We start from the raw sequence: 18,684 nt of genomic DNA on the forward strand, positions 1-18,684 counted from the left end.
GTCAAATGCTGCCTTGATGCCAAGGGCAGTCACTCGCACTTCTCCTCTGGAATTCAGCTCCTTATTTCATGTTTGGACCAAGGCTGTAATGAAGTCGGGAGCTGAGAGGTTTTGGCAGAACCCAAGCTGGGCATCCATTAGCAGGTTATTGGTGAGTAAGTGTCACTTGATAGCACTATCGATGACAACTTCCATCACTTTGCTGATGATTGAGCGTAGATTGATGGGGCGGTATTTGGCTGGATTGGATTTGTCCTGCTTCTTGTGGACAGGAAATACCTGGGCACTCTTCCACATTGTTGGTTCGATGCCAGTGTTGTAGGCTCACTAGAACCGCTTGGCTAGATGCGCAACAAGTTCTGGATCACAAGTCTCCAGCATGATAGCCGGGATGTTGTCAGGGCCCATAGCCTTTGCTGTCGACAGTGTGCTCAGCCGTTTTTGATATCACGTGGCGTGAATCGAATTGGCTGAAGTCTGGCTTCTGTGGTGTTGGGGACCTTAGAAGGAGGCTGATATGGATCAGGACAGGTGATCCTCCCAGATTCATTTTTATTATTTTGTTTTATAGCGGTTTGTTACAACTGAGTGGCATGCTAGGCCAGTTCAGAGGGCAGTTCAGAGTCAACCACATTGCTGTGGGTCTGGAGTCACTCATCGGCCAGACCAGGTAAGGACGGCAGATTTCTTTCCCTGAAAGACATTAGTGAACCTGATGGGTTTTTACGACAATCCGATAGTTTCATGGTTACCATTACTGATCCTGGCATTTTTTTTGGTGAGTTGCAATACAGAAGGAGGAGCCTCGTGTGGAGACCAGTTCGTGCAAATGGACTGTTTCTGTGGTGCAGACTCTATAATAATATGTAACACCCGTTTAAAACAGACATAGAATGATCTGAGTCTGACAGAAGATCCCTTTTAAACAGACACAGAATGATCAGGGACTGCCAACACACCCTTTTAAAAAGTCAAAGAATGATCCGGGACTGACAGCACATCCCTTTTAAATAGACACAGAATGATCCGGGACTGAAAACAGAACCATTTTACACAGGCATCTAAAGCTGCCTGACTTGCAGAGTGCTTCCAGCATTTTATCTGTTTATATTTCAGATTTCCAACATCAACAATATTTTGCTTTTGTAATACAAGCGCCTTTAGTTGGCTCTGTGGCACAATGGCAGTGCATTGAACTTATAATTCTGCATGTGACTAGATGAAGTCATTCAAAAGCTGTGGGTTCGAATCCCACCAGAGTTGAATTTTGGGTCAGGGTTCTGTGTTTCCTCCACTGACGGTGCATTTGGCAGTAAATCAGTAATTCAGTGAAGGGAAACTCCCCCCCCCAACACTTCCTTTAGACAAGTGGCTCCAGTCCCACCCCACTTTCCCTCTGAGTCCTCTCAACCACTGAATCTGTTACACAGGAACAGGAGGATTCAATTGAACCCCTCGAGTCTGTTACACAGCAGCAGGAGGAGGCCATTCAGTCCAATGGCTCTTTTACATAGAAAGAGGAGAAGGCCATTCAGTCCTATGGCCCTTTAACATAGGAACAGGAGGAGGCCTTTCAGCCCCATGGCCCTCTTACATAGGAACAGGAGGAGGCCATTCTTTCGCATAATCCTTTGACATAGGATCAGGATGAGGCCATTCAGGCCCATGACACATTAATAAAGGAGCAGAGGCATGCCATTCAGTCCCAAGGCCCTTTTACACAGGAACAGGCGGAGGCCATTTAATCCCATGACACTTTTACATAGGAACAGAATGCCATTCTGTCCCATGAGCCTTTCGCACAGGAACAGGAGGAGGCCATTCAGCCCCTGTAGCCTGTTATACAGGAACAGGAGGAGGCCATTCAGCCCCTCGAGCCTGTTACACAGGGACAAGAGGAGGCCTTTAACGCCTCGAGCCTGTTGCATTGGACTCGAGTAAGCCATTCAGTGATACAAGATCTGTATAAGAACAGTAGCAATCCATTCAGCCCCTTGAACCTGTTACAGAGGATGACAAGGAGGTAATTCAGAGCCACGATCCAGTTATACAGGAACAGGAGAAGGCAATTCATTCCAACAAGTCTGTTATACAGGAACAGGAGGAGACAATTCAGACCTACGAGCCTGTTTCACATGAACAGGAGGAGGCCATTCAGCCCCTCAATCCTGTTTTACATGAATAGGAGGAGGCCATTCAGCCCCTCGATCGTGTTATGCATGCACAAGAGGAGGCCATACAGCCACTCGAGCCAGTTACATAAGAACAGGAGGAGGCCATTCAACCCCTCAAGCCTGTTACAATGGAACTGGAGGGGGCTATTCAGTTCTTCGAGTCTGTTATTCAGGAAGAGGAGGAGGACATTCATCCCCTTGAGCCTTTTACACAGGAACAGGAGGTGACCATTCAGCCACTCGGGTCTGTTATACAGGAAAAGGAGAAGTCCATTCAGCCACTCAAGCCTGTTACACAGTAACAGGATGAGGCGATTCAGCCACTAATGCCTGTTACACAGTGTCAGGAGGAGACCATTCACCCACTCGAGTCTCTTATCCAGGAACAGGAGGAGGCCATTCAGCCCCTCAAGCATGTTACACAGGAACAGGAGGAGGCCATTGAGTTACTCGAGTCTGTTATATAGGAAGAGGAGGAGGCGGTGAAAAATCCTCTCCGTCACGGAATTACACCCCGGTCTCCAGCGTGAGAGGCAAGGATACTCACCACTATACTAAGAAAGAAGTGAGCGATGCAATGTCCGTCAGTGCTAGAATTGACCGAGGGACAAAGAGGCAGAAGGGAGAGAAAGAAGAATAAGAACAGAAGAAATAGGAGCAGGAGTGGGCCATTCGGCCCCTCCAGCCTGCCACGTCATTGAATAAGATCATGGCTGATCAGATCATACACTCTACGCCAGATTCCCGCCAACTCCCCATAACCCTTGACTCCCCTGTAGCTCAAATATATGTCTATCTCTGCCAGACCTATAGAGCGAGAGCCTCAGTTTGACGTCTTACAGAATGGCCCGAGGGATAAGGGCCTTCAGTTATGTTGATAGTGTGGAGAACTGGGATTGCATTCCTCAGAAGGTTAAGAGGAAACTTAATAGAGGCTTGCAAGATTACAAGGGGATTTGTGGAGGAAATGAGGAGAAACGCTTTCCAGTGGCAGGAGGGTCGGTAACCAGAGAACACCGATTGGAGATAACCGGCAAAAGAACCAGCATGAGGAGAATTGTCTTACGCAGCAAGGGGTAAGGACTAATGAATATCTTAATGCTCAGGATAAGTTATCACGGCCCAGGTACACTCTCATTCCAGCCTTGCACACGTTGCTAATGTGGCATTTTTCACTGGCAATGAGTTGATTGATAGCCGTGCTGTGATCAGCTAAGTTTGTTCGGGAGATGCAGTCGGCAACAAAATACATGGATGATGGATAACAACCGTGACGGTTCTGACACTGTGAGGTACAGTTAAATGTATGCAAGTAAACATTTAAAGTATCTTGTTCCCAATGTCATTTCCTGCAAACATTGAAACAACAGGCATTTCACAGAAGGCAATGAAGTGTATAACATAACATTACATAAGAACTCGGAGCAGGAGTAGACCATACAGCCCCTCGGGCCTGCTCCACCATTCAATAGGATAATGGCTGATCCGAACCTAGACTCACGTCCAATTCCCTGCCCGCTCCCCATAACCACTAATTCCCTTATCAGATAGGAAACTGTTTATCTCCTTTTTAAATGTATTTAATGTCGCAGCATCCACAGCTCTCTGAGGTAGCAAACACCGTAGATTTGCTACGCTCTGCGTGAAGAAGTGTCTCCTCATCTCAGTTTTGTAATGGCAGCCCCTTATTCTAAGACTAGCTGGAGTGCCCGGCGGTGCCGAGGCTTTTTCGAGGACATGTTGTTGGAAGAGAGGGAGAGAGAGCGACTGGGGGGGGGGGGAAAGAGAGCGAGTGACAGTGGGGGGGGGAAGAGAGCGAGCGACTGTGGGGTGGGTAGAGAGCGAGCGACTGTGGGGGGGAAGAGAGCAAGGGAGAGAGGGGGGAAGAGAGCGAGGGAGAGAGGGGTGAGCGAGGGAGAGAGGGGGGCGAGGGAGAGGGGGGCGCGGGAGTGGGGGGCAAGGGAGAGGGTGTGAGGGAGAGGGGGGGCGAGGGAGAGGGGGGGCGAGGGAGAGGGTGAGGGCGAGGGAGAGGGGCGGGCGAGGGGGGGTGAGGGAGGGGGGGCGAGGGAGAGGGGCGGCGAGGGAGGGGGGGGCGAGGGAGAGGAGGGCGAGGGAGGGGGGCGAGGGGGGGCGAGGGAGAGGGGGGGCGAGGGAGAGGGGGGGCGCGAGGGAGAAGGGGGCGCCGGGGGGGGAGAGAGAGAGAGAGAGAGAGAGAAGGGGGGAGAGAGTGAGAAGGGGGGGAGAGAGTGAGAAGGGGGGAGGAGGTGGAGGAAGGAGAGTGGGAGGAGGGGAGGAGTGTTATGAGGGGGTCAGCGAAAGACCAAAAAAATTTATTTTTCAAAAACGGGTGTTAAGAAGATGAGAGGCCATTTTTTTTTTTTTTTTTAAACTGCTACGTTGAAGGAACCCAACAGAATTTTTTTTTTTTAAAGCTGCCACGGAGAAGGAACGCGCAGTCTGAAACGAACAGAATTTTTAAAGTTTTTTTTTAAAAAGCTGCCACGCAGAAGGAACCAACAGAAATTTTTTTTATTTTTTTATAAACGGGTGTTAAGAAGATGGGAGGCCATCTTGAAAGTTTTTTAGTGTTTTTAAAAAGCTGCCATGGAGAAGGAACGTGCATTCTTGCTGAAAACACCAAAAGTTATTTTTTTTAAAACGACTGTTAAGAAGATGGGACACCATCTTCATTGTGTTTTAACGTTTTAGACATTGTGTTTTTACGTTTTACACATTTAAAAAAAAAAATCGCTCCTAACAAAACAACAGAAATTTCACTCACTTCTTAATCCTGCAAGTGACTCACGTGTACTCAGGCCAGTGTCCGTCTCTTTGTTGATGAAAGAAGGCTAAGCTAATGTATTTATAGTCTGTGAAGGATTAGGCCCCACCCAGACAATAAACACACAGAAGGTGAGAATAAAGATGGCGGCCACTCACCTCAGTTCAGAACGATAAGGCCCGCCACAGTAGCACTGATTGGTCGATTGTCATGTCACCGAAGCATAGGATTGGTCAATCGCCCTGTCACTCGACTCTAGGAGGGCCCGGCTTCACATGCGACGAACCAGCCCCCGCCACGCATTGATTGGTCGACCATCGGGTTGGTCACTCTATGGTAATAAGTGGATAATGAGCGGAATGTTGAAGGTTTTTCGGATACCGCGGGCACAATTTTTGTCCGGCCGAAACGTAAATATGCTTACCATCGTTTTGGAACGGTTAGCTTTCTTTTGACGTAACGCACGCATAGGTACGCTCTGTAACTTTCGAGCGCATAGCCGGACAGACGCACACCCGAGGACAGACAGATGGACAGACAGAAGGACAGACAGAAGTACAGACAGAAGGACAGACAGACAGAAAGAACGGTCCGTTTATATATATAGATGATGTACCCTAGTTCTATTCTCACCCATCAGCGGAAACATCCTCCCCACATCCACCCGATCAAGCTACCTTTCAATCTTATATGTTTCGATAAGATCGCCACTCATTCTTCTGCATTCCAATGAGTAGAGGCCCAACCTACTCAACCTTTCCTCATAAGTCAACCCACTCATCTCCGGAATCAACCAAGTGAACCGTCTCTGAACTGCCTTGAGAGCAAGTATATCTTTTCTTAAATATGGAAACCAAAACTGTACGCAATATTCCAGGTGTGGCCTCACCAGTACCCTGTATAACTGAAGCAAGACTTCGCTGCTTTTATACTCCATCCCCCTTGCAATAAAAGCCAAGATTCCATTGGCCTTCCTGATCACCTGCTGTACCTGCATACCAACATTCTCTGTTTCCTGTGCCAGGACCCCCAGATCCCTTTGTACTGTAGCACTTTACAGTTGCTCTCCATTTAGATAATAACCTCCTCTTTGATTTTTTTCTGCCAAAATGCATAACCTCACAATTTCCAACATTATATTCCATCTGGCAAATTTCTGCCCACTCACTTAGCCTGTCTATGTCCTTTTTGCAGGATTTTTATGTCCTCCTCACTCACTGCTTGCCCTCGCATCTTTGTATCATCGGCAAACTTGGATATGTTGCAACTGGTCCCCTCCTCCAAATCGTTAATATAGATTGTAAAGAGTTGTGGTCCCAGGACTGATCCCCGCGGAACACCACTAGTTACTGATTGCCAACCTGAGAATGAAACATTTTCCCAACTCTCTGTTTTCTGTTAGATAGCCAATATTCGACCCATGCAGGATATAACCCCAAATCCCGTGGTATTTTATCATGTGCAGTAACCTTTTGTGTGGCACCTTGTCAAATGCCTTTTGGAATTCCAAATACACCACAACCACTGGTTCCCCTTTATCCACACTGTTTGTTACACCTGAAAGAATTCAAGCAAATTTGTCAAACATGACTTCCCCTTCATGAAACCATGCTGACTCTGTCCGATTAAATTATGCTTATCCAAATGTCCTGTTACTGCTTCCTTAATAATGGACTCCAACATTTTACCAACCACAGATGTTAGGCTAACTGCTCTATACTTTCCAGCCTTATGTCTACCTCCCTTTTAAATAAGGGCTTTACATTAGCAGTTTTCCAATCTGCTGGGCCCTTTCCTGAATCCAGGGAGTTTTGGATATTACCACCAATGCATCCGCAATCCCTACCGCTGCTTCTCTAAAGACCCGAGGATGTAAACCATCATGTCCAGGGGATTTGTCCGCCTTAAGTCCTATTATCTTACCGAGTACCATCTCCTTAGTGACTTTAATCATGTTTAGCTCCTCCACCCCTATAGCCCCCTGTTTGTCCAGTGTTGGGATAGTTTTAGTTTCCTCTACTGTAACGATTGATACAAAATATTTGATCAGCGTTTCTGCCATCTCCATGTTCCCCAGCAGTAATTTCCCGGTCTTGTCCTCTAAGGGACCAACATTCACTTTAGCCACACTTTTTCTTTTTATATAACTGTAGAAACACTTGTAATCTATTATTTGCTAGTTTACTTTCATAATTTATCTTCCCTTTCTTAATTAATCTTTTAGATATTCTTTGCTGGCTTTTAAATGCTTCCCAATCTTCTCTCCTCCCAGTAGATTTGGCTACTTTATATGCCCTTGTTTACAGTCGGATACTATCCTTTATTCCTTTCCTTAGCCATGGATGGCTGTCTTTTCTTTTATGCCCCTTTTTCCTCAGTGGAATATATTTTTCTTGAAAGTTGTGTAATATCTCCTTGAATGTACACCACTGCTCACGTACCGTCTTACACCTTAATCTATCTTCCCAGTCCGCTTTAGTCAACTCTGCTTTCATACCTTCATAATCTCCTTTACTTAAGCATAGTACGCTGGTTTGAGCTCCAAATGTCTCACCCTCCAACTGAATTTGGAATTCAACCATGTTATGGTCAGTCATTCCAAGGGGATCCTTTACTAGGACATTTTTTATTAATCCTGTCTCATTACACAAGACCAGATCTAAGATTGCCTGCCCCCTGGTTGGTTCAGTAACATACTGCTCAAGGAACCCGTCCCTAATACACTCTATGAAATCTTCCTCAAGGGTGCGCTGCCCAATTTCATTTGTCCAGTCATTATGAAAGTTAAAATCTCCCATGATTATAGCTGTTCCCTTATTCCAAGCCCAAACTATTTCCTGATTTATACTCCAACCAATAGAGTTCCCACTATTAGGAGGCCTATAGACTACGCCCACTAGTGACTTTTTCCCCTTATTATTCCTTATCGCCACCCAAACCGTTCCACTATCCTGAACATTTGACCGAATATAATTTCTCACTATTGCAGTGATTCCATCTTTATTAACACAGCCACCCAACCTCCCTTTCCTTCCTGTCTGTCCTTCCTAATAGTCAAGTGCCCCTGGATGTTTAGTTCCCAGTCCTGGTCACCCTGCAGCCATGTCTCCGTAATGGCCAGCAGAACATACCCATGTGTAATTATTTGTACCGTCAACTCGTCTATTTTATTACGAATGCTGCATGCATTCAGATAAAGAACGTTTAAATATGCTTTGTGACAATTAATTCCTGCTTTTACCCCCTTTACTACTTTACCTTTATTTTTATATATTCTGTCCCTTCCTGACACGATCTGGTTTTTAATTCCCCCACTGCTACCTTGGTTTTTAATTCCCCCACTCCTACCTTTCTCTACTGCCTTCTCCGTTGACATTTTTATTTTTCACTCTCTTGAAACCTCCCTCTCACCACTAATTATTTTAAAGCCCTCTCTACAGCCCTAGTTTTTCGATCCGCCAGGATTCTAGTCCCAGCACTGGCCAAGTGAAGTCCGTCACAACGGAAAAGCTCTCTCCTGTCCCAGTACTGGTGCCAGTGTACTAAGAAGCAAAACCCATTTCTCCCACACCAGTCTTGTAGCCAGGCATTTAACTCTCTGATTTTATTTACCCAAGCCAAATTTGCTCGTGGCTCAGGTAGTAATCCAGAGATTATTACCCTTCTGGTTCTGCTTTTTAATTTGGCACCTAGCTGCTCATACTCCCTCAGAAGAACCTCTTTCCTTGTCCTATTTATGTCGTTGGTACCAACATGGACCACGACAACTGGATTCTCCCCCTCCCACTCCAAGTTTCTCTCCAGCCTAGAGGAGATGTCCTTAACCGTGGCACTGGGCAGGCAACACAGCCTATGGGACTCTCACTCTCGGCTGCAAAGAACCCTATCTATCCTCCTAATGATGCTACCCCCTACCACTACAACATTTCTATTTACTCCCCCAACTTGAATGGCCCCTCGTTCCACGGTGCTGTGGCCAGGTTGCTCATCATCCCTGCAGTCCCCGTTCCCGTCCTCACAGGGAGTAAGAGCCTCGAACCTGTTGGACAAGAGCAAGGACTGTGGCTCGTCCAGCACTACCTCCGGCTTCCCCGTCCCTGCCTCAATAATAGTCACACCATCCTGCCCTGACCACGGACTACATCTGAATTGGTGTGACTACTTCCAGAAACACAGAGTCCAGGTAACTCTCCCCCTCCCTGATGTGTCGCAGTGTTTGAAGCTCGGTCTCCAGCTCATCAACACGGAGCCGGAGTTCCTCGAGCAGCCAGCACTTACTGCAAATGTGATCACTGTGAACATCAATGCTGTCCACCAGCTCCCACATATTGCAGCAGTAACACATCACCAGCTCTCCCATTCTATGTAATTAATTACATTTATTAATATTATTTTTAAATACCCTCTGCCCCGATTCTAGATGATGAATATCGCACCTCTATTTAATTGAACTTATCAACTTATAAAGGTTTCAAAGGGAAGGAAAAGTACTCACGAACCAGCCAATCACCTACCAGCTTTTCTGTGATGTCACTTTTGAATTCTGACGTCCCCTTGGTATGTTGCCTTTGGAGCCTTTTTAGGCTGCTTCGCCTCGCTGCTCTGACTCGACTCAACACCCACTGCTGCTACCAGCAGCCTCGACTGGGCTGCGCCTCGCTGCTCCGCCTCCACGATGTCTGCTAATCCTGAGACTGGCAGGAAAACAAGGCCAGAAACAAAACAGAAACAGCACCTCACACCCCAATTACCCTAACTCTCTCACTTACCCAAACTCTCACAGCACGCTCTGCTACTCGCACTGATCTTTTTATACTGTTTGTTTGTAACCAATTGAATCACCCCTGCTGATTGGTTAGAGAACTGGTTTTTACTGCCTGCCAATTAACTCTGACTGCACTGTTACCTTGCATTACTCTTCTTAAATCAACAGAAAGTCAAATATTTAACTTTTCCCCTTTACTTAAACTGCTTAAGTAATCTTATCAAGATGCTACTGGCAAATGCCACTCACAATTTGCACCACTCCAAATGATTCATAGAGAAATAACCATTAAAGAACTTTGTCATTTACCCAAACTTTCACAGCACTCTCTGCTAATCGCACTCATTTTGTACCTCTGTACCAAATGATGCGCTGCTGATTGTTGAGGCAACAGCAGCGGTGTGGAAAGTTGAAAGGTTCAGAGGTGCACGCAATTTTTCTCGCGGTTGCTTTGAATGCTGCTATTACAAACAGCCGAAAAATGCACTGTTCTCTGACTGCGAATGGAACCCGTGCCGCGGCGGTTTAAGCGCCGAATCCTAACCACTAGACCAGGAAGCGTCCTGCCAGCAAGCAGAACACTGCAGTCTTTCCTCCTTGCTGCTTTGGAATTCAGGTCACATTCATGCCAGGCAAACTTTTCGTACACGATGACATTATTTAGGCGAGATCACAAAGGACATGTTCACGAAACCACAGCATCAAGTGCGGGGAGGCGTCCACCTGAAATCTATTTGCTTCTGTGCTTTTCTCAGAGACACACAGTCAGAGAAAACCCTTCGGGATATTGAATAATCAGGACTAAAATATCAAGGACAATATAAAGGAAATAGTAATGCAGTGCTTGAGGCAAAGACTCAACACATACACGAACACAGATGTGTGCCCACTTTGTGTGGGTATGTCTCAGATATCCTTATGATTCATGGAGGCCTGCAGCATAGTGTGTGGCCATTCGGCCAATCGTGCCAGTGCTGTCTCCTTGAAAGAGCAGACGTGCTTTCTTCCGCTTTTGTCTACATTTCCCTGTCCTCTCTCCTTCCGCAGTGCTCCGCACAAAAGACAAACAGAAAGAAAACACGAACGAAGAATTGATGCAGGAAGTTGTTATACAGTTCTCCACCGTTTAAAATTATTTTAGGTTCATTTTTATTCTGTTATTCTTTTCGAAGGAGCACTTTAATGTGCTGCCCAAAGGTTTAAAATTGGGAGTAAGCCAGTTACACAGCAACAGGATGCCATTCAGCCCCTCAAACCAGTTGCACAGGAACAGGAGCAGAACATTCATAACCTTGACCCAGTTGCACAGGTACAGCTAATATATTATTAATGCTTCATGTGATGTGTTTGCTATGAAATAAATTGTTAAAAAGTTACGCTGCATTGACCAAGATTCGAACGCAGGTTCTGCTACGCTGGCAGAGCGAGAATTCTACCCCTGAACCACCAATGCACACAGGATCAGCCGATTCCATTTTCTGGTAGCTACAATTTAATTTTGACTTTTGTTAATACAAGCGAGGACACTGCGTTAACATAAAAAGCAAAATGCAGCAGATGCTGGATCTGGAATTGTTGATTAAATGCTGGAAACACTCCGACGGTCCTGGAATATCTGTGGACAGAGAAACACAGTGTTAATCTTTCAGGACCATGAGCTCTCGGCAGAGATAAAATTTTGCGGTTTTGTAGTTCCCGTGTGAGTTTCCATCCAAAGTTGTTAAGCTGCTCAAAAATTAGATAATTAAGAAACTAACCTTCCCCAAAATAATAAATAGGTGCAGGATTGGGCCATTCGGCCCCTCGAGCCTAACCCGCCATTTAATAATTTCATGGCTGATGAGATCTCCAACACAACGCCACTTTGCCACCCGCTCCCCATAAAGCTTGACTCCCCTGTAGCTGAAATATATATCTATCTCCGCCAGACATACAGAGCCCGTTTGACGTCTTACAGAGTGGCCCGAGGGATAAGCAACTTCAGTTATGTTGATAGTGTGGCGAAGCTGGGACTGCTTTCCTCTGAAGGCTAAGAGGAAATGTAATAGAGTTTTGCAAAATTACAAGGGGTTTTGATAGATGAAATAAAGGGAAACGCTTTCCAGTTGCAGGAGAGATGGTAAGCAGAGGGAGAATTGTCTTATGCAGCAAGTGTTAAGGCATAATAAATATCTGGATAAGTTATCACGGCCCAGGTATTCTCTCATTCCAGTCTTACACACGATGCTAATTTTTCACACTGGCAATAAGTTGACTGATAGCCGTGCTGTGATCAGCTAAGTTTGTTAGGGAGATGCAGTCGGTGAGATAAAACATGGAAGAGGATAATAACCGTGACTGTTCTGACACAGTTAAATGTGGGCATTTAAAGTGTCTTGTTCCCAATGTCATTTCCTGCTGACTTTGAAACAACAGGCAAGGCAGGAAGTGAATGTTGCACCTCTGTACCGAATGATGCGCTGCTGTCGGTTGAGGCAACAGCAGCGGTGTGAAATGTTGATGAGGTGCAAGCAGAACATTCACACCCTTGATCCAGTTGCACAGGTACAGCTAATATATAATTTATGCTCATGTGATGTGTTTGCTATGAAATGAATTGTTAAAAGTATTAACCCGTATTGGCCAGGAATCGAACCCGGGTCTCTAGGCGAGAATTCTATCGCTGAACCACCAATGCACACCAAGTTAACAGATCCCTTTTTCTGGGAGCTACAATTTATGTTTGACTTTTGTTAATACAAGTGGGGATACTGCGTTAACATATAAAGCAAAATGCAGCAGATATTGCATCTGGAATTGTTGATTAAATGCTGGAAACACTTCGAAGGTCCTGGAAGATCTGTGGACAGAGATACACAGGGTTAACCTCTCTGGTGCATGAGCTCTCGGCAGAGCTAAGATTTTGCACTTTTCTAGGTCCCGTGGGAGTTTCCTTCCAACGTTGCTTAGCTGCTCAAAAATTACATAATTAAGAAACTAACCTTCTCCAAAAGAATAAATAGGAGCAGGATTGGGCCATTCGGCCCCTCGAGCCCCGCCATTTAATAAGTTCGTGGCTGATGAGATCTTCGACACAATGGAACTTTGCCGCCCGTTCCCCATAACCCTTAACACCCCTGTAGCTGAAATATATGTCTATCAGACATACAGAACCCGTTTGACGTCTTACAGTGTAGCCCGAGGGACAAGCGACTTCAGTTATGTTGATAGTGTGGAGAAGCTGGGATTGCTTTCCTCTGGAGGCTAAGAGGAAATTTTATAGAGGCTTGCAAAATTACAATGGGTTTTGAGAGAGGAAATAAAGACAAACGCTTTCCAATGGCAGGAGGGATGGTAACCAGAGGTAGAATTGTCTTATGCAGCGAATGTTAAGGCCGCATGAATATCAGGATAAGTTATCACGGCCCAGGTACTCTGTCATTCGAGTCTTGCACACGTTGCTAATGTGGCATTTTCCACAATGGCAATGAGTTGACTGATAGCCGTGCTGTGATCAGCTAAGTTTGTTAGGGAGATGCAGTCGGCAAAATAAAACATGGAAGACGGATAATAACCGTGACTGTTCTGACACTGTGAAGTACACATAAATGTGGGCATTTAAGGTGTCTTGTTCCCAATGTCATTCCCTGCTGACTTTGAAACAGCAGGCATTTTACAGAAGCCAAGGAAGTGAATGTTGCACCTCGGTACCGAATGTTGCGCTGCTGACTGTTGAGGCAACAGCAGCGTGGAAAGTTGAAAGGTTGATGAGGTGCAAGCATTGTTTCGCGCGGGTGCTTTGATTGCTGGCATTTCAAACAGCCAAAAAAAGCACTGGTTTTCTGACCGGGAATCGACCCCGGGCCGCGGCGATGAAAGCGCCGAATTCTAAACACTAGACCACCAGGGAAGCTGTGGCAAGCATCTTGCCAGCAAGCAGATCAATGCAGTCTTTCCTCCTTGCTGCTTTGAAATTCAGGTCACTTTCGCGCCAGGCAAACTTTTCGTACAGTGTGAGGCCATTCGGCCAATCGTGCCAGTGCTGTCCCCTTGAAAGGTCAGACGTGCTTTCTCCCGCTGTTATCTGCATTTCCCTGTCCTCTCTCGTCCCTCGCGTGGCAGGTGAGAATTCTACCCCTGATCCACCAATGCACACCGAGTTAACAAATTCCATTTTCTGGTAGCTACAATTTATTTTTGGCTTTTGTTAATACAAGCGGGGACACTGCTTCAACATAAAAAGCAAAATGCAGCAGATACTGCATCTGGAACTGTTGACTAAATGCTGGATACACTTCGAAGATCCTGGAAGATCTGTGGACAGAGAATCACAGGGTTAACCTCTCAGTTGCATGAGATCACGGCAGAGCTAAGATTTTGCACTTTTCTAGGTGCTGTGGGAGTTTCCTTCCAACGTTGTTTAGCTGCTCAAAAATTACATAATTAAGAAACTAACCTTCCCCAAAAGAATAAATAGGAGCAGGATTGGGCCATTCGGCCCCTCGAGCCCCGCCATTTAATAAGTTCGTGGCTGATGAGTTCTTCGACACAACGCAACTTTTCCGCCCGCTCCCCATAACCCTTGACTCCCCGACATACAGAACTCGTTTGACGTCTTACAGTGTGGCCCGAGGGACAAGCGACTTCAGTTATGTTGATGGTGTGGACAAGCTGGAATTGCTTTCCTCTGGAGGCTAAGAGGAAATTTAATAAAGGCTTGCAAAATTACAATGGCTTTTGATCGAGGAAATAAAGACAAACGCTTTCCAATGGCAGAAGGGATGGTAACCAGAGGTAGAATTGTCTTATGCAGCGAATGTTAAGGCCTCATGAATATCAGGATAAGTTATCACGGCCCAGGTACTCTGTCATTCGAGTCTTGCACACGTAGCTAATGTGGCATTCCTCAGACTGGCAATGAGTTGACTGATAGCCGTGCTGTGATCAGCTAACCTTGTTAGGGAGATGCAGTCGGCAAAATAATACATGGAAGGCGGATAATAACCGTGACTGTTCTGACACTGTGAGGTACACATAAATGTGGGCATTTAAGGTGTCTTGTCCCCAATGTCATTTCCTGCTGACTTTGAAACAGCAGGCATTTTACAGAAGGCAAGGAAGTGAATGTTGCACCTCGGTACCGAATGTTGCGCTGCTGACTGTTGAGGCAACAGCAGCGTGGAAAGTTGAAAGGTTGATGAGGTGCAAGCATTGTTTCGTGCGGGTGCTTTGATTGCTGGCATTTCAAACAGCCAGAAAAAGCATTGGTTCCCTGACCGGGATTCGACCGCGGGCCGTGGCGGTGAAAGCGTCGAATTCTAAACACTAGACCACCAGGGAAGCTGCGGAAAGCATCCTGCCAGCAAGCAGAACAATGCAGTCTTTCCTCCTTGCTGCTTTGAAATTCAGTTCACTTTTGCGCCAGGCAAACTTTTCGTACAAGATGACATTTTTTAGGCGAGATCACAAACGACATGTTCAAGAAACAACAGCATCAATTGCGGGTAGGCGTCCACCTGAAATGTGTTTGCTTCTGTGCTTTTCTCAGTGATACACAGTCAGAGAAAAGCCGTCGGGATATTGAATAATCAGCACCAAAATATCAAGGACAACACAGAGGACATAGTAATGCACTGCTTGAGACAAATACTCAACACATACACGAACACAGATGTGTGCTCACTTTGTGTGGGCATGTCTCAGATATCCATATGATTCATGGAAGCTTGCAGTAGAGTGTGAGGCCATTCGGCTAATCGTGCCAGTGCTGTCCCCTTGAAAGATCAGACGTGCTTTCTCCCGCTGTTATCTGCATTTCCCTGTCCTCTCTCGTTCCGCAGTGCCCCGCACAAAAGACAAACAGAAGGAGAACACTATGCTAACGAGGAATTGATGCAGGAGCTTTTTATACAGTTCCTCACCGTTTAAAATTATTTTAGGTTCAATTTTTCGTTGTTGATCTTTTCCAAGGAGCACGTTAAGGTGCTGCCCAAAGGTTTAAAATTGGGGATGTTAAAATTCCTCCCCGTCGGGGAATTTCACCCCGGTCTCCCGCGTGACAGGTGGGGATACTCACAACTATACTAACGAGGAAGTGAGCAATGTAATGTCTGTCAGAGTAAGAATCGAGCCTGTTACACAGGAACAGGATGCCATTCAGCCCCTGAAAGCTGTATGCACAGGAACAGGAGCAGAACATTCATACCCTTGATCCAGTTAATATATTATTTATGCTCAAGTGATGTGTTTGCTATGAAATGAATTGTTTAAAATGTTAACCTGCATTGGCCGGGAATCGAACCCGGGTCACCCGCATGGGAGGCGAGAATTCTACCCCTGAACCACCAATGGAAGCCGAGTTAACAAATTCCATTTTCTGGTAGCTACAATTTATTTTTGGCTTTTGTTAATACAAGCGGGGACACTGCGTTAACATAAAAAGCTAAATGCAGCAGATACTGCATCTGGAATTGTTGACTAAATGCTGGAAACACTTCGAAGGTCCTGGAAGACCTGTGGACAGAGAATTACAGGGTTAACCTCTCAGGTGCATGGGCTCACGGCAGAGCTAAGATTTTGCACTTTTCTCGGTGCCGTGGGAGTTTCCTTCCAACGTTGTTTAGCTGCTCAAAAATTACATAATTAAGAAACTAACCTTCCCCAAAAGAATAAATAGGAGCAGGATTGGGCCATTCGGCCCCTCGAGCCCCGCCATTTAATAATTTCGTGGCTGATGAGATCTTCGACACAACGCAACTTTTCCGCCCGCTCCCCATAACCCTTGACTCCCCGACATACAGAACTCGTTTGACGTCTTACAGTGTGGCCCGAGGGACAAGCGACTTCAGTTATGTTGCTGGTGTGGACAGGCTGGAATTGCTTTCCTCTGGAGGCTAAGAGGAAATTTAATAAAGGCTTGCAAAATTACAATGGCTTTTGACAGAGGAAATAAAGACAACCGCTTTCCAATGGCAGGAGGGATGGTAACCAGAGGTAGAATTGTCTTATGCAGCGAATGTTAAGGCCTCATGAATATCAGGATAAGTTATCACGGCCCAGGTACTCTGTCATTCGAGTCTTGCACACATAGCTAATGTGGCATTCTTCACACTGGCAATGAGTTGACTGATAGCCGTGCTGTGATCAGCTAACTTTGTTAGGGAGATGCAGTCGGCAAAATAATACATTGAAGGCGGATAATAACCGTGACTGTTCTGACACTGTGAGGTACACATAAATGTGGGCATTTAAGGTGTCTTGTTCCCAATGTCATTTCCTGCTGACTTTGAAACAGCAGGCATTTTACAGAAGGCAAGGAAGTGAATGTTGCACCTCGGTACCGAATGTTGCGCTGCTGACTGTTGAGGCAACAGCAGCGTGGAAAGTTGAAAGGTTGATGAGGTGCAAGCATTGTTTCGCGCGGGTGCTTTGATTGCTGGCATTTCAAACAGCCAGAAAAAGCACTGGTTCCCTGACCGGGAATCGAACCCGGGCCACGGCGGTGAAAGCGCCGAATCCTAACCACTAGACCACCAGGGAAGCTGCGGAAAGCATCCTGCCAGCAAGCAGAACAGGGCAGTCGGGAGAGCAGGAGGCCAGTAACTGGTGAGTTTAAAAGCTCACCTTTCGCGGGCTTTTTCTTTCACAGCTGGGGCAGTCGGGAGAGCAGGAGGCCAGTAACTGGTGAGTTTAAAAGCTCACCTTTCGCGGGCTTTTTCTTTCACAGCTGGTGCAGTCGGGAGAGCAGGAGGCCAGTAACTCTTATATAGGTGGAGCTGTTGCTAAACCCGAAACACTACAGTGTAGTGTCTCCCACCCTTCCACCTCCTCTCACCTTTTAGGGGTTAGGGGAAGTTGAAAAGGTAGGTTCAATTTATTTTATTTCAGGAGCCTAACCTAGGTGGAAAAGCTTCCAGGACAGGAGGCGGCAGTGAAAATACAACACCAGAAAACAGGTAGGTGACTGGTTGGTGAGTACTTTCACAAACTTATTCTAAGTAGAATTCAATAATTAAGCTAAATCGGAGTAAATAAAAGGGTATTGTAAGGGTTAAGTCATGGAAGGGCAGCTCGGACCCGTGTCATGCTCCTCCTGTGCCATGTGGGAAATCAGGGACACTGTCCCTGACAACTATGTGTGCAGGAAGTGTGTCCAGCTGCAGCTCCTAGCGGACCGCATGGCGGCGCTGGAGCTGCGAATGGACTCACTCTGGAGCATACGCGATGCTGAGGATGTTGTGGATAGCACATTCAGTGAGTTGGTCACACCGCAGGTAAAGGCTAGCTCAGACAGTAAATGGGTGACCAAAAGGCAGGGTAAAGGCAGGAAGGTAGTGCAGGAGTCACCTGCGGTCATCTCCCTCCAAAACAGGTTTACCGTTTTGGGTACTGTTGGGGGAGATGACTTATCAGGGGAAGGCACCAGCAGCCAGGTTCAGGGCACCATGACTGGCTCTGCTGCACAGAAGGGCGAGAAAAAGAGGGATAGGGCTATAGTGATAGGGGATTCAATTGTAAGGGGGATAGATAGGAGTTTCTGTGGCCGAGACCGAGACTCCAAAATGGTATGTTGCCTCCCTGGTGCAAGGGTCAAGGATGTCTCGGAGTGGGTGCAGAGCATTCTGAAGGGGGAGGGGGATCAGCCAGTTGTCGTGGTACATGTAGGTACCAACGATGTAGGTAAAAAGAGGGAGGAGGTCCTACAAGCTGAATTTAGGGAGTTAGGAGCTAAATTGAAAAGTAGGACCTCAAAGGTAGTAATCTCTGGATTGCTACCAGTGCCACGAGCTAATAAGTTTAGAGAGAGTAAGATAGATAAGCTAAATACGTGGCTTGAGCAGTGGTGCAAGGGAGAGGGATTTAAATTCTTGAGGCATTGGAACCAGTTCTTGGGGAGGAGTGACCTGTACCAAGGGGACGGTCTACACCTGAACTGTGAGGGAGCCGATGTCCTCGGGGTAATATTTTCTTGGGCGGTTCGGGAG

General features: G+C 46.4%; 2 non-coding genes across 2 annotated transcripts; both read right to left on the reverse strand.

The window, feature by feature from the left end:
• Nucleotides 1–15,980: 15,980 nt before the first annotated feature.
• On the reverse strand, nucleotides 15,981–16,051 carry trnag-ccc (transfer RNA glycine (anticodon CCC)). Its single transcript has one exon. It is a non-coding gene; the product is annotated as a tRNA-Gly (tRNA).
• A 1,116-nt stretch (nucleotides 16,052–17,167) lies between these two features.
• trnae-uuc (transfer RNA glutamic acid (anticodon UUC)) lies at nucleotides 17,168–17,239 on the reverse strand. Its single transcript has one exon. It is a non-coding gene; the product is annotated as a tRNA-Glu (tRNA).
• Between the last annotated feature and the right edge of the window lie 1,445 nt (nucleotides 17,240–18,684).

Source organism: Somniosus microcephalus, unplaced genomic scaffold (assembly GCF_052327205.1).
Source record: "Somniosus microcephalus isolate GS21.2 unplaced genomic scaffold, FLI_Smic_1.0 unresolved_chr8, whole genome shotgun sequence".
NCBI lineage: Eukaryota > Metazoa > Chordata > Chondrichthyes > Squaliformes > Somniosidae > Somniosus > Somniosus microcephalus.